This window comes from Cyclopterus lumpus, chromosome 21 (genome assembly GCF_009769545.1).
Source record: "Cyclopterus lumpus isolate fCycLum1 chromosome 21, fCycLum1.pri, whole genome shotgun sequence".
NCBI classification, from domain to species: Eukaryota; Metazoa; Chordata; class Actinopteri; order Perciformes; family Cyclopteridae; genus Cyclopterus; species Cyclopterus lumpus.
In genome coordinates this window covers 7,042,236-7,067,031 of record NC_046986.1, presented here as the reverse complement: position 1 = coordinate 7,067,031, position 24,796 = coordinate 7,042,236, and the positions used below count along the sequence as shown (strand labels likewise).

At 40.6% G+C, this 24,796-nt stretch overlaps 1 long non-coding RNA gene across 1 annotated transcript; it reads right to left on the bottom strand.

Moving 5' to 3' along the window:
- Positions 1-16,926: 16,926 nt before the first annotated feature.
- On the bottom strand, positions 16,927-20,054 carry LOC117750786. Its single transcript, XR_004611820.1, has 5 exons — positions 19,571-20,054; positions 19,035-19,121; positions 18,703-18,822; positions 18,039-18,302; positions 16,927-17,074 (listed from the first exon to the last, which is right to left on the bottom strand). It is a non-coding gene; the product is annotated as an uncharacterized LOC117750786 (long non-coding RNA).
- Between the last annotated feature and the right edge of the window lie 4,742 nt (positions 20,055-24,796).

The following is a 24,796-nucleotide window of genomic DNA, read 5'->3' as shown; positions in this document are numbered from 1 at the left end:
TAAAGGGGGTCGGGAGCCTCCAACGGTCGTTAGATGGTTAATGTAAGAAAAAAAAAGAGGAAAAAAGAAGTGATTCTCCGACCAAAATTTGATTCAATCATCAAAAACCAAATGTCTTTCTGATGGAACTGACAACGGTTTATAAATAAAGAAATCATGAGTTTAATCTTTCTTCATTGTATGGTATTTTTAAGTGGAAGCTCTTTTTTTTGTAAAGCTTTCTTAAGCTGACAACTTAATGTAGTCTTAAACTGAAAATACTAGTACATTTAGTTTGGTAATTTCCAACACTGTGTGTGTGTGTGTGAATGGGTTTCCCTGCTCTTGCAACATTCACTGTTCCCTAAATTGCATCTCAAGGGTCTTCATACCGATACCAGTACTGATTATTGAGAATTAACTGTGACAGTAAACACAAATCTAGTAGTCCCATTATCAAAAATACAATCACAAAACATATTCTTGAACCACAAAGAGTAGATAGTAAACCATCGATTAACTTATGGTTTTGATCCGGGGGTCATGGTGGCCATATTGGTCACAGTGGGGTCACTCCACGGGCCTCACAGCTACAGGCCTGGCTGATCTCAACTTGTGCTACTTCTCTCCTCTGTGACTAAGACTCTTCCACCCAAAGTTAATTTTTAATGACACACTTTGTTATGTGGGTCCATAGGGGGCCCTTAGTGGCTGTGCTTTAATAAAGAGAGTCTCACTGCGTGCTCCCTTCTGAGAAGGCTTCATTAAATCCAGGCAACGAAAAAAAAAAAGAAAAGGTCTTTGATGTTCCAGATTCCTATCGAAACTTTCCATTGGTCTGTCTGGTACTTTACACGTTTATTTGACTTTTTACATCAATTGCTGCAATAAACCAATACAATATATATTGAAGGACAGATGATGTGACCCCCCAAAGGGTACTTCATAACTGTATTGGAGCGAGTGTGTGTGTGTGTGTGTGTGTGTGTGTGTGTGTGTGTGTGTGTGTGTGTTATGTGGGTCCACAGGGGGCGGATGTTAGAGAGAAGGTGTACACCATCGATCTTCATCAATAATCCTTCATTATGTCAGCATCATTATGTATATCTCTCAGAGACAAAGCCAGAAGACACGTGACAATGGTGTTGAAGGTGAAATCCTGTATAAACGGTTTATTATAAGTTACGATAATAAAAGATTCCCCAAAATACGCACTTCTTTTTTGATACCTGGCGAGATGCTGTTGGACCCTTGATGCCTTGGACATGAGTTTACCTGGAATGGTGACGAGGAAACATTTGGATCTTTTTATAATCCGTGCAGGTTTCTCCTCGCGATGAAAAGTTATTAATTTCCTCCGTCCGTCCACGTCTGCATAGGTACAAAAAAATATTGGATGTGCACAAACACAACACACTTTAGTCTGTGTCAAGAAAGGCCAGATTATGTTTAGTTACACGTTCAGATTACCTGCAAAGCATTATTTGCTGGAATTTATAGTGAGTTTTCATATTACAGCGTGAGATCATTCGAGGGTATGATAATTGTCTCTGAAGATTTTTTGACGACTCTATGAAATAGATACTCGACGTAGCGCATTATTTGAAAGGTTGAATTGTTTCAGACACAGGCTTAAGTGAACCCTCCAGGACCTACGGGAAGTTTATTGTGCGCTGCTATGGAAACAAGTGGGCTTCAGACTCAGTTAGTGGTGGGGGGCGAGGGGGGGGCATCCATCGCGGTTTTACATGAAGTGAATGGGCCGAGTGACAATTGAAAGACAAACTATAGCCTCAGCGTCACGTGTAACGTTGGTGTATTCGTCGGTAAAACGTCAGTAAAACGTCGGTAAAACGTCAGTAAAACGTTGGTCTAACGTCGGTCTAACATCGGTCTAACATCGGTGTAACGTCACGTGTAACGTCACGTGTAACGTCACGTGTAACGTCACGTCAGTGTAACATCAGTAAAACATCGGTCTAACATCGGTGTAACGTCCATCTAACGTCAATGTTTCGTCGGTGTAACGTCAGTCTAACGTCAATGTAATGTCGGTGTAACGTCACGTGTAATGTTGGTGTAACGTCACGTGTAACGTCACGTGTAGCGTCGGTGTAACGTCACATGTAACGTCACATGTAACATCACATGTAACGTCGGTGTAACATCAGTCTAACGTCAATGTAATGTCGGTGTAACGTCACGTGTAATGTTGGTGTAACGTCACGTGTAACGTCACGTGTAACGTCACATGTAACGTCGGTGTAACGTCAGTCTAACGTCAAAGTTTCGTCGGTGTAATGTCAGTCTAACGTCAATGTTTCGTCGGTGTAATGTCAGTCTAACGTCAATGTTTCGTCGGTGTAATGTCAGTCTAACGTCAATGTTTCGTCGGTGTAATGTCAGTCTAACGTCAATGTAATGTCGGTGTAACGTCACGTGTAATGTCGGTGTAACGTCACGTGTAATGTTGGTGTAACGTCACGTGTAACGTCACGTGTAACGTCACGTGTAACGTTGGTGTAATGTAGAATTAAAGTACCAGTATGTAGCCGGCTCGTGTAAACTGTAGATGGAGCTAACGATATTAGTCACAGGTTGCGGTACCTGTTTCTTATGATGTAGAGGGAACTTTGAAGTTGAGTGGAGCTGCTGGTAATTGTTCTCTTCTACTTCAGTTCCCTGCCAGAATGAACACCTGCCTCCTGGCTTGTTGCTATAATAATCAAGTGGGGGGAAGAAAGAAAAAAGAAAAAAAAGACTGCAGCTGTGCTATAGTTGTATTTAGCCCGTAAATTAATACATATTTTCTACAGGCCACAACTGCCTTTAATTGCTGAAATTGATTAGACATTTTAACGGATGTGTCTCCCCCTCCACCCTCAGCCTCTCCCATCTGTGAGAAGATGTAATTTTCTTTTTCCTACACTTCTCCATTGAGAAAATAATTACGAAACGGAGTGATGAGAAAACAGAAACGAATGCTCGTAAGCTGGGAGAGAATATGGGCAACTTACAGTACATGGGGTCTAGTCAGCACATGAGTCTTCATTACAACCTGCCCTTTGGGAGACTCTTCATCATCTCATCTAAATATCCTGCACGATATTCAATTCTAATTCATAATTAAGGAAGCAGCGGAATATATATATATTTTTGGAGGTGGCGATTACAACTGCGTCGTATTTCTACGGTGGTTTGGAGACGTAGTGGATAAATAAGGAGAATTTGAACACAAAATATGGATTGAAAAATGTATTGTATTTGTATGTAAGGGTTAGGGTTACATTGGTGTGTTTTGTGTATATATATATATATATATATATATATATATATATATATATATATATATATATATATACATCTGGGCCAGCAGGAAATTCCAGCCCATGATTTTGGAGACTGGTATAAAGTTATCACAGATACCAGTGGAATAATTAATTAAATTAAGTTTACTAGATGCACAACTCTCCCTCACTACTGGACAACAGTGTAATGTAATTAAAAGTACTTTATTTAAGTAAAATTTTGAGGTACTTTTAATGCACTTCAGTATTAACTTATTACGGTACTTTAATACTTCTAATCGATTACATTTCTAGAGGCCAATTGTACTTTCTACTCCACATTTATTCGACAGCCGTAGTAGTTGCTTTTTCACAAACATTAAATACAGTTTCTAAGATTAAAACAACGACGACAAACACCGACACATTTATCCAAAAATCTGCTGAAGGATTGAAACGACGCTGCAGAACATTCTTTCATTTCTTGATTCTTGTTATCGTTGCCCCGCTTCTCGTGCTCTTTGATTGGCATCAATGGGTATTTCGTAGTAGATGAGATCGGGAGCAGTTATTGATTTAACAGAGGGGGGGGGAGGGGGACATCAGAATGATACAGAATGACACTAGTTATTACTTCTCACTGCAGAGGCAGCGCTCTGTGTCCTCTCCTTTTAGTTCATGTGGTTTTGCACTCCTTCCTCGCAGGATGGGAAGAGCCTGTTGCAGCGTTCGCCCCATCTTTTTTCAATAAGCCCGGTACTGTCGGCCCCCTCTTTGACTCAAAACTCACGCGTGGAGTGGACCGTCGACCCCGCCGAGGCCCATTCACTCCGGCACGCGCTCCATCCTAAAAAAAAAAAAAAAAACTCCCCGTGTTCCGTCTCTGCATCACAGCTCACAGTCACGTTTCTGCGGCTTTGATCTTGAATTTAGCTCACCTGCAGTCTCTACCCCACAGCTTACCCATCCCCACTCTCCTCCCAATCGTATAACCCCCCCCCCTCCCCCCATCTCCTTCCTTCCCTCCAGCTCCTCTCTGGGCTACATGATAACACACTTTGGAGGGAACCGCTCTCCCCCAAAGCAGCCCCAAAAACTGTGAGCATATTCACTCCATCATAACAGCACTGTAGCAAAACTGCTGTCACGCCGAGTTTGCCACGCTAATGTGGCTCCGGGGCGCCCACCAGCCTGCCCTTAAAATACGGCGATGGAGGTGCGTGGAGTGTTTTTGTATGAGGGGGAAGAGGACGGGATGTTTTGGAGAGGCTAAATAAGCACAACGCGGGCAGGGCTTCTGGGCCAAGGCAGTGGACATAAGGAGGGAGGTTCGGGATGGCTGTGGAGATAGTTCATATCCAGGGAGCAGTTTTCTCTTATTAAATTCCCGGCAAGGTAAACACTGCCCCGTTGCATGGCAAAAAAAAAAAAGTGAAAACACTCCAGCTAGCTCCTCCTATTCTCCTTCATCTACCCTTTGAGAAGGGTGAGAGAGGAGGCTTCAAAGGGCTCCATTGACACCTGGCAAAGCTTTGAACTATGTCATGTGGAAAGACATACACTCCCTTTAATCACCCACTTACAAATGTCATGTATCAAGACAGATGTACTACGATCGTACAGACATCTCAACATTGCGTCAGTCTTAGCCTGTCACATGTACACACACACACCTACACACACACTGAGTATTCCCTTCTTCGGCTACAGTGAGGGACTGACGGCAGTAACAAGGATCTTACTTTCCTCCACATGAGCAATTACTTCCCACTGGCAACATATTGCAGATGTCAACAGAATTATTGGGAGGTACAAATTAAGGCAATCAACCAATTAGCATTACCACATTTTGACTGTTTCCCCCTTTGCGAAAGATACCCGAATATCCCCGAATGGAGTCTAGACACGTGTGGTGGTGTGCAGAACGATAGCTGGAAATCTGGATGGATTTTACCGGGATTTCCGATGAGCTCACTGGACGGATCCACCAGACAGCTGGTTCTTATCACACCTGGAGTCGGGTCGCATACATGAGGCAGTGAAATGGCAGCCGACAGCAGCTCAGCTTAGGAGGACTCATCGATGTAATATGCCAACCTTCATCAAACTCTTTGGCTCCATTGTCAAACTTTTGGCTAGTGCCAGCTTGTTGGTGTGATGGAAAATAGACAATTGTTAATTCATGTTGCTGATGAATAAGTCATTTGGCTCCAGCGTTGGGGGCCAGGCTTAAAGGCACAGGGCATATGGGGAACGAGGAGGGGCAACAGATGCTCCTCAGGGCCAGAGGGCTGAGAGGCAAACTTAAGAGGGACACGGAGAGGGGAGAGGAGAGAGGAGATGCCGGGGCGAGCGTGAGAGAGGACGATAGAACAGAAAAGGCATGCTTACCCTGCGTCAAAAGCCAACTCTGGTCCCACTGTGCAGAACTCAGCGCCCGAACTCACTCAGCGCCCGAACTCAGCCCCTGACCTCAGCGCCCGAACTCAGCGTCCAAACTCAGCGTCCAAACTCAGCGTCCAAACTCAGCGTCCAAACTCAGCGCCCAAACTCAGCCCCTTAACTCAGCCCCTTAACTCAGCGCCCAAACTCAGCGTCCAAACTCAGCCCCTTAACTCAGCCCCTTAACTCAGCGCCCAAACTCAGCGTCCAAACTCAGCCCCTGAACTCAGCCCCTTAACTCAGCGTCCAAACTCAGCGTCCGAACTCAGCGTCTGAACTCAGCGTCTGAACTCAGCGTCTGAACTCAGCGCCCAAACCCAGCCAGTTGACCACGATCGCCTGTTGAGACGCTGCTTCAAGAGTTTGGCCTTTGAGCATTATAGGTTCTGTCCTACTCTGGACCTTCAACAAAAGTAAATTAGCTCTGACCTCATGTGAGTGGACTAGAGCAACTCTACAAAAACATACAGACCACACACCTCCTGGAATCTAAATGCATTTCAATAATGTCAATGTTCATAATCACAAGCATGCAGCAGACATGCAAAAACACCCACACAAATGGACACACGCTGGAACACTATCCCCGGAGCGGGTGAGAGGATCTCGGCTCCATCTACTGGTGGCATTGCGAATAAGCTGCTCTCCACTGTGGCATGAGGGGAAACAAACACCAACTCGGTTCCCTCGAGTCATTTTCTCCACCGTCTCTGCCAAGCTTCCCTCTTCCCATTTGCACCTCCTTCAAGCCAAGAAACTAATCTGACATGATTAGTTACACTTTGCCACTGCAGCAGTATGGTATCTTTTATCGTCCATAAAGACCTTCTTTTATATCAAAGGAGGTGGAAGATAGTTTCAAATTAGATTTGATCCAAAATTTGGGCACAAAATGCCCCCCCCCCCCCAAAAAAAAAAAAAATGAGTCATGCTTTATGTGTAAAAGGAGTAGAAGACATTTAAACCTGCAATGACTGATTTTGTTGGCCACATGTAGGCAGCAGAAACAAGCTGTGGACACAACATTGACATATTATCTAGGTTGGAGGTTAGTGTAAAATATATATCCCTCTTAAATATCTGTCTCTTAAGCTGCTAAATGCTCCGCTTTGTCCACCAGTTAGTCGCCAGTCTGCAGTGTGGTGCTGGTACACTGGGATATGGGAGTCACGGTGGTACTCTCTAACAGAAAGGATATTGGTGCAGAGCCTCTTTCATGTAAATAAACATGCAATCACAAATAAGTAACACAAAGTCACATCTGCCCTTTTAGGTCATGCAAACATGACACATTGGCATCATCAGCTTGATCCCACAATGCATTTTTCCCTAATGGTGTTAAGTTATTAAAAGAGATCTTTAAATGCCATTTGAGGACATGTGTAGAAATGATTGACTTGTAGGTGAGTCACGCTCTAAATGCCCATCAGACAACACAAGGCTACAGTTACTGGGGGAGGCTTGAAGTGGGTATTTCTATCGTTTTGACATAATAATATATATGTAGTACTATTCCACTAGATTCTACTGGCAGTGTGCTTTTCTGTTCTTATCACAGTCGACAGCAGAACGGCAAAAATACTAATAATCTATTGTGTGTCTACTTGTGACACGCTCCTCCCAACAACAAGAGCGTGTGTGGACATCTCCCACGCAACACGCGTGTATATAGTTGACGTAGAGGTTTCAGATAACATTGGCAGAACATATCCACAGGTAAAGTGGGAGCTAGATAACTGTCGCCCTGCATCAGCATACAGCGGTTATGAGTCTGTGCATGAGTCCTCCCATCATCCACACTGTTACAGACAAATGCATCAATTTGTTATCAATGTAAACAGCTGCTCGAGGACGGAGTGTAAAAATGGTAATAAGCAGCTGAGGGGGCCCGCAGAGAAGCAGTGACAAGATAAATCTTCCTCTTGGGAACATCTTTTTTTTTTTTTTATTAAGAAAAGCACCGACGCGGTCCCTCACAGTCGCTATATCTTCACCGAGATCATACAATGAATTGCCGATCGCACGTGTAAAGGATTCCCTCCTTTGTCCAACGGCTTCGTTGTCAGAGCAATGACACAACGAGCTCTAAGGGAATTTATTCATGCCAGTATTTTTGTGTTTTTCTCATGAAAAGTTAGTTCATTTGTGAGAGTCAGTCTTTTTTTCCCTTCTTTTTTGATGAAGAGAACACGATGAACTGGCGGAGCAGAGGTTTCCTTGATAACATCACACACACACACACACACACAGTTACAGAGGGCGGTAGTGAGGGGCTAATAGCTTCTCTAAGGATGAGATCCAACCTAATTTGCACCATGCAAATTTCCCGTGGTGACGTGCACCTGTACAAGATAAACCGTATTAACGTTCAGCGAGCGTCTGCGGTGTCGTGGGAAAATGTACAGGATGTGTGCGTTGTCGCATTCAGGGACGGAAAAAGAAGAGAAGAGGGTGAGAAATACAAAAATAATAAGAAAAAAGGAGAACAAAGGGAGAGAGATATGATTCAATGTTACTAATCTCTTTGATATCCACACTGTGACGTTCTGTCCCAGCCTGAGAATCGCCCAAATTATTCTTTTCGTCTTTTATTCATGACCTGCGGGACATCCTGACTTACCCTCTTACTGCTTTGCTCCGAGGATAACTCAACCTCCACCCTCTCTCTCTCTCTCTCTCTCTCGCATTCTCCTCATTCTTTCATTTCCCATCTTCTCATGCCCATGTGCAATATCTCACTAAGCTCATGCATTCATGAGTGATTTACATAAAGTATATAGTGCATTATTGGGTGGTGGGCTAAGAGCATTAGCATGTATGCTTTTCCATGATTATGATTACCGGTTATTATATATTTATGTAAGTAATGTCCCTTTGAGAAATGAAATATGCAGATATTTGTAAGTAAATGAGTTGCATTACAGTACATGAAGGCAATTATATCAAACTGTATTACATCTTAAGGTTACTGATGAAACACAACTTTTGAATGTATTCTGTGCAAGCTCAATTAGTCAGAAGAAGGCTTTAAAATAGGTTTTGTAAAATCATGATTTACAATTTTGAGTTTTCTATTTGATCCAAATTAATAATAGATAACCCGTCTCTAGTGTATTGAGAGTTCTATTCATATAATCATGGCTCGGTTCGAAGGGAAATAGCTTTCCTTATTTCAGGTAGAAGAAAAGCGCCGTTGCAGTAAAGCCGTCGCCAGGGAATCTAATTAAATCTCGTGTTAAAAATAATTCTGTGCTAATTTATGAAGCTGGTTATCTTCATATCCAAATGGGTTAAAGAATTCACATGAATTAAAAAAAAAAAACGCTAGCTAGCTAACGTTCCTTCTAATGCAGTGACAACAAAAGTGACGTGGGGGGGGAGGAACCCTGCGCCAGTAAAAAGCATTTCATTTGGATTCACAATTTACCAGACATTGGCAAAATACATATTTACATCCCAGTTTTATTTAATTTATTTGGGAATGAATCATTTCTATAATCAAGTAGGCATTGGCAACCGCTGCTCTTGATGGTTTATCTCTTGGCTACGTTACTTATGACCAGAAAAAAGATGTCAAGTGAAAACATTCAGCGTTTTCAATCTAGTTTTTGGCAACGAGCGCACACGGTCAGGCTGAGGAAAAGATTGTGGCGCAGCTTAAAATAAGAACGTTATGTTTGTTACGTGAAATAAGCACTTTGTACGTTACTAGCATTACGTGGGCTACGTAAGTTACAAACAAAACTAAGGTAAAATAAGTAAGAAAGAAAGGAATGTACAAATTCTTCTCTGCATTTGCACCCATCGAGCAACTGGGGGGGGGTTGAGTGCCTTGCTCAAGGACACTTCGACATGCAACTTAATGGGGACGGAGGGGTATCGAACCGGGTACCTTGTGGTTACGGGACAACCGCTAATCCCCCCCCCCCCCCCACTGGGCTACGGCAGACCACGATTGTGATCATTTTCTCCATGAAGGAATTAATTTACTCCGTTGCAACAGCAGCCAGCTGCCATGAACAGATACGATCCGATCCGTCCTGCTGAGTAGTTTCACATCAGAGAACATGAATTCAGAGGTGGACCGTAACCGTGGAGGGAATCAGATTTGTGTAAATGTCAACTCTCCATCGTAGACTAACAATCAATAAATGCAGATGTTTGACCTAACATTTGACACTAAATTCAATAATCTTCACACTGAGTTCCTGAGCAATTGGTACTGATGGCTGGTGATAGCCCGACAGTGAGCTCACGCAGGACGTTCTGTAGCTTTGCTGCTTCTGAAGCGCGCGGAATGGCCGGGACATTTTCAGTATTGAATGTGGAGGCGATTGTGTGTGTGTGTGTGCGTGTGTGTGTGTGTGTGTGTGTGTGTGTGTGTATTACATTCCCTAACTTTATACAACAATTTCACAAAAGAAATATAAACACACAACAAAACCTCCTACTCATTTTAATCTGTTATATTGAGCAAAGAACTTCCAAAGGTCCAAATAATATTGCGTTTTCACATTTGAGGGCGAGAGAGTATACATACATAACATTACATTAACCTTTTATTGCTGCAGATACAGAAAGTAGCCGATTCGATACCTAGAAGTCACATCTCATTTAGCCGACGACGCAGGTATTTCTTTCATTCTCCAGCTGTCCTGGCCTTGGTCTGCCGGGGTCGCATAACAGCATCACAGGCAGCAAGGTCTTATCTGACAGGTGCATCACCCAGAAATCCCCTCTCACCTTGTTTTGTGCCACTGCGTCTCTTCAAAATATGTACGTGTGGCTGAGCTCCCAGCTGTGTGGGTGGCCCTTCCGCCCTTTAACGCTGTCACTTGTGCAGCTAACAACAAATCCCTCTCATCGCTTACCATAATTAGAGAGGGGGCAAGATGTCATGTCACTCGACCCACGATGTAGAGTCTGCAGCATCAACAAGCTATAGCGTCCATACTTTTGAGAGGTATGAGTAAGAACACTCGTTTCCAAAAAAAGGCTTTCAAATGTGCCGGTGGAAGTTTTTGAGCAGCATCGTTATTCATTGTCTGAAAAGCTTTGAACGGAAGTTTCTTGATTACAATTTTGGCCCTTTGCTCTCGTGTGAGCTCACACAGGCTGACTGGCAATGTTTTTGCAATGCGCTACATTGCAGAGGAGGGTTTGAAATGACTTTGCAACGCATTTCGGGAAGATATCATTTAAAAGAAAATATATACATGAGCTGTTCAATTAATAAGTGAAAGGAAAAATGTGTGATTTCTTTCAAATACTGAAGGAGGAAAACCTACATTGTATTGGCGGCTTGTCAAAATGGGGTTCTTACATTTATTCTCTTCACTTTCTCTACACGGACCGTTAAAAAAAATACAATTAAAATAGATAGATAGATATTTTTTATTTTATTCCCATGGATTATCTTTTTCTTGGTGCCTGCCGACAATTCGATCAGAGGTTCAGGTGTCTGATTCTCAGGTAACAAAAAAAACACAACGGCGCTTCATCTTCAGGGGATTACGCAATAATGAAAACACAGTTATAAATATCATTTCCTGCCAATAAATCCCTCCTTAAAGCCGACACAAAAGAGAGCAGAAGAGATGCTTAGCGCCATGACCTCACGGCCTCATTGGCTGTAGCTTCTGAAACGCCACCGCAGGTCACATCAGCCTCGGCTGCAGGAAACACGAGGAAACACGAGGCAACAGTCGGCGGTCGGCCGTCTATATGTTTGAAAAAGGAGTCGCGCTCAAATAATACCGACGCCGGGTTTGCACGCAACCGGAAGATTCGACCGGACAGCGTGTCACCGTGCAACTTCTGAGCTGTCGTTTCCCCTCCGGCGCACGCTGCAGAGCGCGGCCTCAAAACCTCCATCAGGAGCAGCCAGACCCATGTGGTCAGACAGTCGGTCCGAGGTTGACAGGAAGTGGGACCATCGCCATAACGACGAGATACCGTCTGTCTTACCTCTAACTCCCCGTGACACGTCTACATGTTGATCTCAGCTGCGGTGTACACGTGACAACAGACTGGCGCTGCGTATAATCACACATGATGTTTAGGATGTATGCTCCAATATATCTCAGCCTGTCAAATGCGTGTCAATATGCTGCTTGTTGTTGTTTTTTTTAGAACAAGACAACAACCAAATGGATGTTGGTATTTAGAATGCGGCGCATCTCCGTGCAGGTCGGCCTCGGCCAGACGCTCATGAATACAGTTGTAAGTTGGAGACCTGCACGTGGGGAGATGCTTATATCTGTGGGGAAGTTTTGGAAAGCTCAAGGTCACTTCCTGTTTATTTGCACCTGGTCGCATACGTGCTTGTCAGGCCGCTGACCACCTCGCTGACACCCCCCCCCCCCCCCCCCCCCCCCCCCCCCGCGCTCTAGCTGTGGCACATCAACATGACAGTTACTGTATTTCATTCGATATTCATTTGAATCATCTTTCTTCTTTTTTTTTTAAACCCTCATTGAAATGGAGAGGGCTTTTTTAGCAAACGTAGATACGTTGTTCTCCTTGGAGACAAGGTTATATATCGCAATTAGGCAGGTAATAAAATAATCTATTGTCATCCAACTCATCGCGTATAGGCTTTATAGACCACGATAAATCTGCTAGCTGGTTTGTATGGAGGACAGAATATCACTTAAGTATAAATAAATAAATGCATGAATAAATACAGGAATAAATAAATAAATGCTTAAATAAATGTATAAATAAATACAGGAATAAATAAATAAATGCTTGAATAAATGTATAAATATATAAATAAATACAGGAATAAATAAATAGAAGTTGATACATAAACAGGACATCATGAAATAAATCTATTTCAACATTTCTATATTTCTTCATTTATTTATTTATTTATTTATGTGTCCTTGTATGCAAATGAGCGGGGTATTGGAGCAAGACAGAAGCAATGGTAGGTTTCTGCAGGGAACATGTTTCCATGCTAAATCCCTTGTGTAGACTAAATAACTATCGGCGTGATGAGTGATTTTATTTATTCATGCTGTGCGTCATGTGTGATAGGATTTAGTTGGCCAACACGTTTCTTCTGCAACGTCCTTATTCTCTTGTACTGACTTATAGTTTATGCTCGATCTTCACTTGATTCTAGCCGAGGTTTCAAGACTGTTTGGTCGGTGCAATGGAGGAAGGACGAACTGTTGCTGCTCCTGCACAAGTTCATTCGTACACTCACTCTTTCTGCTGTATTGAGGATAAAAATGCGTCCATAGTCCCCAACCGATAGGCTAAAGATAGACTTGCTGCTGCAGGACCAGGAGAAGAACGTCCTAAGGTATGTCAGGCATCGTGATTGACAGACGTATCTTTCATGAATAAAGTAACCTTTCAGAAACATTCAATGTTATTATATTTCAAGTTTGATTGGTTGATTGTATTATCATCTTCTATTTTCAGGTACTCCTACCAATCCAGATGATTTTAGAGAATTTATTTTAGAGGCATATCCCAAACTCAGACAAGGGGGAGGATTTGAGTTGCTCAAAATCAGTGGAACAACACGAAGTCGCCAACTGATCCTCATACCATGTCCCAATGAGGGTTACCATGTGAGACATTTAGAAAGATCCACAAACACAGATTGGTCACGCTACAATTTTCATCCGACCACTCCAAAAGAAACCTGAATCTCGACCCTGTAAGATTCTCACTTTTAAATTGTGGTTCCCACATGAAAATAGCAGATTATAAACATTCACATATAATAGTTTGTGTTAAATTTTGAAATTAGTGCAGTAATGAGCTAGTTGGACCACCACAGAAGTGTGTGACATGTGGAGAGGAGTTCCCTTTTACAGGAATCCAGGCTCACAGTGATGAATGTGTGAGGTATTGCTCTACAGAACTAAAATGTCACGTTTTTTTCAAGCACTCAAGAAATCGTACATCAGACATTACGCATTAGACTTTGGGAGTCTGCCAAAAGATGTACAGCATTTTGAATGTGGATATAAGATAAAAAATTATAGCTATAACTGTAAAAATGCAGGGCCAACATTATGTGTCTTAATTATGGGCTATACTATTAGTTATTTTAATGCCAACAATCTCTGTAAAGCCAAATTGTTTGTTTTCAATAACGCATACAAATATAGAGGATATGATCCTAAATATTGGTCCAGAGGGAACGTTGAATTTTAATAGATTTATTCTATTCTATATATTGGACCATTCTTTTCTAGTGGCAGTGTTTTTGTGAATGTGTAATATAAAATATACTAGGCCCACTGAGGAGAGAGGCTTCCCAGGTGTGTTACATCATTTAAACGTTACATAATGTACTGCAATACATTGTTGCTCTCAACTTATCAATTCCTCCAGTATTAATCTGAACAATTTCAAAACTTTTTTTAGATTGGAAAATGATTTCAAATCCAACTGCAACTGGAAAACCATTATATCTCACTATGGATCTTGGAGACAGTGCTTACTTTTTATAAGAGGGCTAATGTTGAGTGGGCTTGCCCCATGACATGCACACTCAAGGGTAAGTTGGTTACACACACAAAACTAAAGATACAAAAGTATCATATATTCATTTAACTGTCAATACTGTGTTTTTTTCTTTTTCAGGAGATCCAGCCATTGGTGATGGCGTGAACCGACATTTCTTTGCAACCATCATGTCCAAACTTCAGTATGGTTTAGAGGTGAACTTTGGTAAGTGAATATTATCTTTGGCTGATTATCAGGCTGACAACAGATCTGTGTACTTAGCCAGAGAAATACCTAAAACCTTAAAAAAACAAACTAATGTGACGAAGCTGCTGTCATCATGTTTTTTACAGAATCACCCAAAGTATTCAGTGGCTGATTGATATCTCCTTACTAATTCTGTATGAACGTTTGAATATCTATGTCCTTTACATTCTGCCCTTTTGATGTTCTTTCACTTTTTCTCTTTTAATTGAAGTGCCAGGAGGAGCTCTTCTTTTTCGAGGGGGAACAAGATCATCTCATTCCCTCCACTTCACATTGCCTTTTGGAGAGTGATTTCTTTGTTGTTGAATGATTGGTCATTCATTCCTCCATAATGGGCCATGCCTTGGAGGACTCAGCTATCCTGCATGTGCTCTCCGGTGGATCCCCGGAAGAAACCATGATATTAAGGATTGTGCTGACCTTGATATCCGTGAGACAATCACAGTGGTACAAAACATTTTTTCCAGTAAGATTTTAATGACACAAATTTGGGGCAAGGACAATAAAAGTAATACCTGATGTCAGACATTTCTCAGATATTTATAATCCTACAATCACATAGTTTACTAATTTAAACCAGCGAGGTGCTAAAGCAATATTTAAACCATAAACGTAGGTACATTTCTTTAAAACGTGCAATTATAGTGACTGATGTCATCATGTAAAATGTGTTTTTAGAGCAAGTTTTAAAAGGTTCCCCACACGCTGTTAAAAAGTGATAATAATTATATTATTTGGCATGTGTTTTGAGACCTCAGTGTGTTATCAACCGCGTGATGGAAGGTTATTGACAAATTGTCTTATCCCTATTTGTTGTATCAACTCTGAATATAATGCAAGACTTGAGAAATCAGGAATTCTAATCTATTCTAATTCTAATTGTCATTATTAGCTGAAGGGTACAGAAGAACTGTCATCAGAAGAAAAGGTCATCATTAATGAGTTGGCTGTGTCCTCAAGTCACATCAGAAGACGGCTCCTGGACAAACTGATCCTCCACGCTGTGAGTATTCTGATCTGTACTTAACAGATCTTTATATTACACCGACTAATCAGAGTTGGAGTTCAGATGTTGTCTTTCACATGTTGTCTTTTTTGTGCTATACACAGACGAATGTTGAGTTTATTAATTATTGCCAATTAGGCTATTGGTTCAAGATTAGTAAGATGCTTTGCTTTTTTTTGTGATGCAAATGTTTTGCAGGTCCTTGGAAGAACTTCAAGTCAAGTTAAACAGTTACGAAGAGGGTTAAAAGAGACACTGATCTGGCCTTTGCTAACTGAGAGGAAACACACAATTCCCCTCCTCTTTCCAAGAGCATCTGCTTTACAGTGCACACCACAGGTCAGTGACCCCTTGATGCTAAGTCAAACCCTCTGAAACACTCAGAAATGATATGTTTTCTCTTTGGCAGCCATTTGTTTCAGTTAATTACAATAAACAGAAACCTTGTGAGAAGTGAAACGTTGCAGGGAAATAATTTAATCCCCTTTTTTCCCCATTTAAGTTCAACCTACATCACTGCATAGGCAAGTACTGCTCAAACATGGTTGTCCTGAAGTCTTTGCATGTTGAGTTTCATAGAAAATTAACTGACCTTAATTGCTGCCTAAAAAGGGAACCGATTCAAAACATGTTTTACGATGCAAAAACCTCAAGTATGGTTCTTTAAAATAACAATGGATTGATTTAATTAAAGTGTCATTATTAGAATTGAAAATGTCTCATTTTCCTTTCTGCTGTTTTATTGTGCTTTCTATTCTCTTGTTTGTTTTGAAACAAGTGTTAACTTGATAGTATAAAACCAATCCGTCAGATGGTCTTGGAGAAGATAAAGTGGCCAACAGAAGATGAGGACGAAGACAGTGATGTCTCTTTGGAGGATACATGTTGGGAACGGTGAATTAATAGAAACTTGTAATAGTTCCCCAAAGGTTATTCATCTGTGTCAGTTGGGCTTCCTCTACTTTTCTTTTTAACTATAAATTATCAGCTACACTAACAACCCAAAGCACTAATTAAGTAAGGTCATTATTTCTACATCGCATTTATGGTTGTAACAAAATCCTTCTCTGCAATTAAATAAATATTGACTTTTCTTTTTTGAAAGCGTCTCCAAGCATCCTTGGGAAACTAATGCAGTTCTGGATAGGAAGGAATGTGCTTCCCAGCTGGATATTAACGAGGTGGAGAGCAACTTCCCCCACTTCTTCCACCTTCTTGTTGCTATTTGTAGCAATGACACTGGGTTTGTGTTGGTCTAAGGAGACTGTACATCAAAAATAACACCGTATTTATAAACACACAGTGCTGGCATTACCTTTTCTTTCTTTTTTAAACTTGTATTAAGCTTTTTACTCATGTGAAATAAAGGAGTTCAGGAAATAACTATGCTTAAATCAGAGCATTTATTTAAACTACAGCTGGTGACACAGACATTTACTGGAGCATTTCTGAGATCAAGCTTACAGTCTGAACAAAGACATCCAACACATTGGACAGGGGGCCATCAGGGTCTGGTAGATGTTCAACTTCCTGCTCAGTTAGTGCAGCTGAACTTCAGGGACCACAACACCAGGCCGACGATGACCACACGGTCCATGTCAGCTCCAAACTCCATGTCAACCTGCAGTTAAAGGGTCTGTTCAGCCAAATGTAATTAAGTTATTATGGTCAACATGTCTACAGAACTGCCCCACTACACGTCTGGTTGAATTGAGGAGCCTTTTGTTTTTTCTCATGCAAAGATTACATTTAGTAGGAAAGGGAGACGTGAATCTGAGTTTCACATTCTTAGAGTCATTAGATGTTTAAACTTATAAAACATTACTGCATTATTATATTTGCTCTCTAAAACACTGCTCCTTGTTTGATCACAACATTTTAACAAGTGCCCATGCTATGCAGACTAAAAATAATCCACATTTACAGGCCTCTCTGCTAGTTGCATCATGCTTCTGATGCATGTACATTGGAATGAACCTTCCCTATATTATTAATATGAAAAACTTTAGTTTCAATTCTGATGGGGAAAGAAATGATTTAGTCTGCCGACAATGACAGTTCATTACAAATATTTGTGTTAATCTCTTAAAAATGATAAGAAGACTGCACGCCACTTAAAATCTATTTAGCAAAGCTCTTCTTCAGACTACACAATATAAATAGAAGGTTAGTCTAGGGTTAGCACCGTTGGAATATTAGCTGATCACAGTTTAAAACTCTTCAATCAATATTTACAGTTCAATAATCAAACTAATTCAACATCAAGTTCAACAGGATTCTTCTGTAACGTCACTCTGGAGACCTCCGCTGGGGAAGTCTGAATCATTTTATTATTTTTATGGGGACACAACTATTCACTTTTTTTATACTATATATAAAATGTAAATAAAATAGTTGGTGTCTTGATTCTACTTTTATAATTAAACGTGGAAATAGTTCTTGTTGAAGAAAACAGAGCGAAAACAGCTGATTACTAACATTTTACTGCAGTGTATTAACATAGAATTGAAGAAAGTTTATCTTGCCATCTTTTACAGTGTTACAGGTGTTATTTTGATACATGTTTGAATGGGTGATCATGGTACCTTTTGATTATGGACGCTCCTGCCAGCAATGTGTGAATTTCTGTCCAGTCCTCTGTTCTCCACCATGTAGCGTGCGATGTTTCCCTCGCCTTTATCTGACCTCACACACATTTTGTTTTTTTATCTACGGCACGCCGTAGACACCCACAGCTTCAATAAAACTTCTCAACACTGTTGCTGCTCGGTTGTTGTTGGTGGCGGCACTCAAGAACACGATTAAACGATTAAAGCCGTCAATACCACCGTGCACAACAATACGGCCATCTGAAAAAGAAATGGTATGAGCAAAGATCAATATCAGTAGCACTAAAAGTCACTGCTTGACTGTAAACAAATCCAAAAGAGAAAGTTTAATTTTGAAAATATTTTCTAACTGACCTGTGCATACAGACCACTTAAAAAGCCCTAAAAGTTTAAAGAACCAACCAGCTTTACTCTTAATTTTGATGCTGGCACAAGCCAGGTACAACTGATAGTAATGTGCTAGAACTCTAATGGATTTGCTTCCTCCATCGTGCATAAATCAAAGGCTGGCTTGCAGTGATGCTGATGGGTTAATTAAAATTGTACATGGGCATATCTTTGTAACTCTCTGGATATAAAGTATACTGGGTAGTAAGTTTCCTAAAGTAATACAATCTACAATGAAGTGAATGTTTGATACCTTGTCAATTTATGATTTCCGTCAATGTGCCATAAACTGTTTGGTTTATGAGTACCTCCGGCGTCTTCTTGGGTTCAGCTGAAGGGTCCACACGCCGCATGGATTCCTGGACACGCTGTCCTATGATATGCAAAACAATATATGGTGCACTGAAAAAAGTAAAACATCCCCCAATCTTACAGTAAATTCTAAAGTAGCACAACATCTACACTGGTACTAAGTAAAACTGCCTTTTACCAAATTGTGAGGAAATCAGCAAGTAAACCTCGGGGAAACATTGCAGCATAAAAAGGTAAATAACCACCAAACAAATGGTGACTACTGTCACTTACTTTGTATACGTATGCCTTGTGCAGTCAAATGCCCAACCACCATCTTGTATCCAGTGTTGGGATGTTGCCGTTAGTAGATCGTGGACTCTGATCATCAAAAATAACAAGACAAACTTCAAAAGAGACGACAAAAGAAATGTCACATAACTCACAGTACAAACAGAACACAATGATCACAAGATGTACGTTGGCCTGTCGTATACAGCAGTTTAAAATTGAGATGATCTTAAGCCTCATGTGAAACTAAATGTGTTTTAGTTCCTGTGTTAGTCTAAACCCAGCTATGTGCTGTAGAAATAAATTAATAGACAATAGTGGACTGTGTATTGTGAAAGCTCAGGAAACCTCTGTATCACAACTTCTATGTTTTTTTTTAATTAAAACCACTTTATTATAACGAATCCTGAAGTTCCTCGTCCCAGCCTATAAGATTTTTTAACATAACATTATCATGGATAAACATGACGTACATACTGCCACTTTTAAAAAGACAATAAATGAAACCAGAAAAAAAAAACACACTTGACATGACCGACCTTCTTCCGTACCGCACCATCCTCCGCCAAATCGTTCTCTCGGACACGCCGAACACCTGCGCTATGTCCCCAGCGGCATGTCCCCAAAGTAGATGTGCTTCGATAATATTTGGAGATCAAATGTACGATGGACGTCACCTCCTCTGGTTCCGAGAGCAATGTCAAGTAGGCGGGCAGCTTCTTCCAGAGTGCCGAACACTGTTTGGTCAACTTCCACATCCATGTTGGCCTTGAGCTGAGCGAGTCATCGGTCACTTTATCCAGCCGAAGCTGAAGGACGTCCTCATCAACGTGGTTCTCTAAATCGTCTGCTAAAGATCGCAATTGATTTGAAATGGCTTGTAATAACAACGCCATGTTGCCAAGTACTAACGACGACTTCTGCTAACGGTTAGCTGAGCTTGCCAACTTCAACAACATGTGCAAGGCAGAAGTAGTAGCGCATAACACCCCAGGTGCGATCACACTCCTGAGACCAATCAATGCTTTAGACAGAGGTTCGGACCGCCCCAGCTCATTTGCATACAAGGACACATAAATACGGAAATAAATAAATGAAGAAATACAGAAATGTAGAAATAGATTTATTTAATGATGTCCTGTTTATGTATCAACTTATATATTTTTATTCCTGTATTTATTTATACATTTATTTAAGCATTTATTTATTTATTCCTGTATTTATTTATTTATTTATACATTTATTTAAGCATTTATTTATTTATTCCTGTATTTATTTATACATTTATTTAAGCATTTATTTATTTATTCCTGTATTTATTTATTTATTTATACATTTATTTAAGCATTTATTTATTTATTCCTGTATTTATTTATTTATTTATACATTAATTTAAGCATTTATTCCTGTATTTATTCATGCATTTATTTATTTATACTTAAGTCATTTTCTGTCCTCCATAGTTTGGAAGCTCGAGGTCAAAAGATACAAACAAAGAAAACTAAATTATTATGTTCCTCAATGAGTAAAGAAATCTGAGGGGTCACTGTACGGATCTCAGATAAAGAAGAGACGGTGTACGTTAATACCGGAGGAAATCCAATGGCGTGAGAATAGGTAGGAAACAGATGCCTTTTTTTTTTTTTTTCAAAGCCACAATTAAACTGCGTCCGTCCTCACTTCCTTCATCCTCCCTCATGTTTCTCCTCATTCTGCGGGAACGAGAAAAAGCACCAAAAAGGAGAATGGAAACCAAAAATAAACATCTTTCTTTGCGATCATTAAAGTGAAAAAGGGAAAAAGTGGAGGGAACAGCTGCTTACAACAAAACAAACACATTAACACCAATGCTCCGCAGTGTGCAATCACAGAGGCCAGAGGAGACAGCTGTCCGCCTTTAATTACACTGATGCTCATCTTCTCTTTCACTCCTTTTTTCTTTCTTTCTGCATTCTCACAACTTTCTTCTTTGCCTCAGTTTACATCTCTTTGCCTCTTGTTTTTTTTTTTTTTTTATTTTATCCTGCGTTGCTCCGGCAACTCAAACGGTGAAGATCAACACCGCTCTCAAGAGATGTCTGTTACATTTTGAAGCTACAGACCGCAGCTGGTTAGCTTAGCATAACAACTGGAAACAGTGGGGAAATAATCAGCCTCTGTATTTGTAAAAACTTAAATCGGAAATTGGATGAATATGACGTATCTTATCCAAAGAATGAGGATCATTTCCATCTCGTCTTAACGTTTTACATAAATGTACTCGTTGTGCAGTTTTCCCCTTTTTTTTTAAAAGTGCTTTTTCGCTTTCAAATGCAGGTCCTCTGATTAACGCATGGTTTTAACCCCCCCCCCCCCCCCCCCCCCCCCCCCCCCCCCGAGGTTTAGAGGGAAGGAGGAATGTGCTTTTGTACAGCGTTTTGTTCCCAGTGAAAAAATGCAGCCAAACGATGAACAGAGAGAATGGCAAATGAGTTAGAGGCCTGTGTTTTACAGGAACGCTGCTTAATTACAGACAAAGCTGCCATTTAGAATCCATTGTCCTCCCTCTGAATGTTGGCGAACCTCAGCACAATGTGTTGACTACCTCCTTCCTTGTTCTCTCTTTCTTGATTTGTCCCCCCCCTCCCATTTTGAATGCCATACACCATAACCGTTCTGAACCCGTTATAATTTCCCCAGTAATCAGTCTGTTCTTTTTTCTTTTCTTTTTTTTGTGGCAAAGCTTTAATCGAACATCTCGCAGCCTCCACGAGCCAGAAATGTGTTATTCCCGACAGAAACACAAAAAAACATGCAATTACTCCCAGAGGACCCGTCCCTCCTCTCCGCTACAGCTGCAGAGGAGAGGGCACTATTCCAAACACGTCCTCCTCCTCCTCCTCCTCTTTTCCTTCAGTCTTTTCTTTTTGCTGCGTGCTGCAAAATAAGACCACCCTGGCCAAACCATAATGACAGAAGATGTAAAGACGTGTATTGTAATGTCCTCCATGGAGACACACTCAGTATACAGTAGGTCAATGCTCTCCTCTCTCCTCTGCTCTAAACATCCCCTTATGATGAATAATGAGGATTTAGCCTATAATTGCATATATGTCATTTGTGAAAAGGTTAACATTTGAGTTTTAGAGGCTAAATATAATTACAGAGATCCTCTATTTGAAATCTAATTAAGTGTCAGAGACAACTGAAACAAGAGGATCTGCCTCTTTGATCCTCTTTAATTTGCATAACATGTTTTATTCTATATGTGGTTGAGAGGGGGCGATGCATATATATATATATATATATATATATATATATATACTGTATATATATATATATGCATGCATGTATATATATATATATATATGTGTATATATATACACATATATGTATATATATATACACATACATATACACTATATATATACACACATATATATACGTATATATATATACATATATGTATATGTGTATATATATATATATATCCATGCATGTATATATATATATATATATATATATATATATATATATATACATATGTGTATATATATATACATATATACATATATATGCAAACAACTAAAATGATGACCTGGACTTAACAGTCACGATTATGACTCGGCCGTCATAAGACAACTGTATATATATATATATATCTGCCATTTCTACTGTATTGGCAAAAAAAAAAGAAATAAATGAAATGTAATTTGGGCAAAAGTCCAAACTATTAAAAACCCAAGCAAACAGACAAGTTAAAAGGAGAGATTAAAAAAGTCTCTCTCTTGAATTTGGAAAAGGAAAACGTGACAGTACATCACCCTTGCTTACCACATAATTACATATATTAAATATATATGCATATTCGTATAAAGTGTCTCTTTTAAACCCAACATGAATCTATCACACTATCATAACTAATGTAAAGTATGTTGTGGCAGTACTTGTGGTTTAATTTCCATTGTGTCCCGTTGCCGTTTTTACGTGCTGCCTTTGAACGCACCCCTCACGTGCTCTCTCTCTCCCTCAGCGGTAGATTCGGATAGTACAGACGAGCTTAGAGGAAGATGGGAGACGACCTGGGTGACGAGTGGTGGGCGCACGAGGGCAACTCAGGTATCTTGCGTTACTTTAGTATCTTTTACGTTGTAGTATTTCTGAAATGCGCATGTCCGGAAGGTGTTTGTTTGAAAGCGATCTGTTGACATTAACTTGTGGCGGTCGCGAGGTACAGTCGGGTTGCTAACTGTAAGCTAACGTTAGCTAGCCACGGCGGTGTCCGTTAACAGTCGCTGCATGCCGGGTAAAAGTTAACTTCGTTTAACCGTAGCGACGGGTGTAACACGCAAAGCACCCGCACGTGTGTGGTTTCGTGCAGTTTACCTGTGCTTTGTTGGGCCAGGGGACGCAGAGAGGACGCTAGGAGCAGAGGATGCGCGAACACGTGCGCGCCGGTGTGCCCGTGCGAGTCATGACAACAACTAGTTATGGTGTCGTGAATGTTGCCCTCACGTTGTCTGTCATGTCCGGGCGTTCATCGTACAGTTACGTCCCTTTCTATACGTAACATTCTTCTATTTTTTCTGCTATGCCCACCCTCATCTACACACACACGCACGCACATGCACTAACACGGGCAGTCCCCTGCGGCTGTTCCTCGGAGAGCTTCATGCACTCTGCATACCAATAGAGGGCAGTCCTGTTTAATGTTCCCTGGACTATTGGCCTGATTGCTTAGGACGGCAACGTGTTGCTGCGTTGCGGAGCAGAATGTGACCAAGTCGAGTCACTTGAGGATTTCCATTGTACACTACTTTAACTTCATGCTTCTACTAAACTTCATTTCACAAAGACATTTTGGTTTCTGGCTACACTTAATTTACTTGATATTTTTTATTTACACACGTATCTAAAATGATATATTAAGGTTTATAATACTAATGACTCTTTTTACTCCATAAAAACATATTTTCACCACTCCAGATCCATGCACAGACGACACTCACCAAGCGTATTACTTTTATTTATTTACATTTATTCAGAAGAGCAAAGAGATTCTGGGGAAATACAATTGTATTAATAGAATATGTTCCATCTTAACTATTACAGGGAGTCTGATTGTTTATATAGCAGCTTTACAACACTGTAATCTGAAAGTGGCAATGAGCCTTTCAGCATAAAAAAAGACTAAGAAACTAAAGAAATATTATATGCATATAATAATAATCAATTATTTGTGCTTGTTTCAATATCTTCCTGATTCTCCCCTGGCAATCCAATCACAATCCTTGAATTTACTCTGTTGCACCTTGTTGGGCCAGGCTTCTTTAGTGACCCCAAAAGGGATCCGATTGGAGAAAGGAGGCATACGTATCTGTTAGTTGTTCATCGTAATGTTAAATTAATTCACTTTTTTCTTTCCTGAAGCATTTGTTGTTGTTTGTAAAGATGTCATATTGTCACACTTTTGAAAGTGGAATATACGGCCTTTTAGTGCCACTTTAGCCGCACCACGGTGCCCTGATCTGGGATCACGTGCATTTTGCCCTTTAAAAAAAAATAATAATAATGTTTCTAGGTCGGCATCCCATCAGTGCTTACATTTGTCTCTGAGCTGCTTGGCAGACAGGGCTGTGACTGACGAGGAGAGTTGAAGTCCGTTAGTTTGTGGCACTGGCTTTTGAAGTTATAAGAGTGAGGAAGAGATTCGTCTTGACTTTTATGGCGATTGAGTCTTGTGGCGAAGTCCTCATGAGGCTTCTGTCACACTCCAGCCTGCCCTA